We start from the raw sequence: 853 nt of genomic DNA, 5'->3' as shown, positions 1-853 counted from the left end.
TGTATGACGCATTTATAATTGTGCACACTGCATTACTGAGTATTTTCCTGACAAGAGAGAAATTTTATTTTGGCTAGGAATTAATGAGAAATTAACTGCCCACTTATAATTTTACACCTCTAAGAGCTAGAATAATTTTCTGTAGATAGCTCGGGCTCCACACGTTTAAAACTTGTTTCTCCTCCACTTCCCACTTTACTTTTAGTGCCAGGTGCTTTAGGATATATTCACAGAACACAACCTTTGGCACTGCTCCTTCGTGTCACTCTGATGAGAGTATTCCTAGAAGCTGTTCCTATACTGCCATGGCTATCAACTATACATAGAAGTGACTGCAAACCACATAAATATATTTCCATCAAAAAGTAGTCCCCCATTCAACTTACTTTTAGCTGAATTCCAAAAATGCTTGTGGCCACCACTCCAAGGCCACCCAACATGGGGGAAAGTGTGATATAGGAAAAAGAGCGAAAAGAGACAGCAGTGTTAACTTATTTCCATTTAAATATCTTACTTTTGCAATTTTTATAACCATATCGCTTGAGCCCTTCAGGTTTTGGAAGGGGCCATGCCGGTGATAGGCCGTGAAGCTTAAACTTCATTAGTTTCATGGTAAATGTGCCTGTGCTCATGCTGCCTCCTCAATGCAGGCTCCCAGTGGCCCACCAGAGTCCCAACTCTTTGCCTGGGCAGACCATGCCCTTCCCTGTCCAGTTCTGCTTACTTCTCCAAATCCACACTCCCATCCCAGACTTCTAACCAGAAACTCCATGTTGGCAACTTGGTGCGTTGTGTATGATGTTCTCATTGCCTGAAATTCTCTTCATTGCCTTCTTCACCTGGAGCATCTACC

The 853-nt window shown here is 42.6% G+C and overlaps 1 protein-coding gene across 1 annotated transcript in view; it reads right to left on the bottom strand.

The window, feature by feature from the left end:
• The window catches only part of WNT2B (wingless-type MMTV integration site family, member 2B), a 76,518-nt gene extending 75,665 nt beyond the window's left edge, over nt 1–853 (bottom strand). Inside the window, exon 1 of the mRNA XM_012644619.1 lies at nt 387–853. The gene's annotated coding sequence lies outside the window, so the exon portion shown is untranslated. The remainder of the gene's footprint in view (nt 1–386) is intronic.

Source organism: Propithecus coquereli, unplaced genomic scaffold (assembly GCF_000956105.1).
Source record: "Propithecus coquereli isolate 6110/MARCELLA unplaced genomic scaffold, Pcoq_1.0 Scaffold215, whole genome shotgun sequence".
Lineage (NCBI taxonomy): Eukaryota > Metazoa > Chordata > Mammalia > Primates > Indriidae > Propithecus > Propithecus coquereli.
The sequence above is the reverse complement of the archived record's forward strand: the minus strand, read 5'-3'. Positions and strand labels throughout refer to the sequence as shown.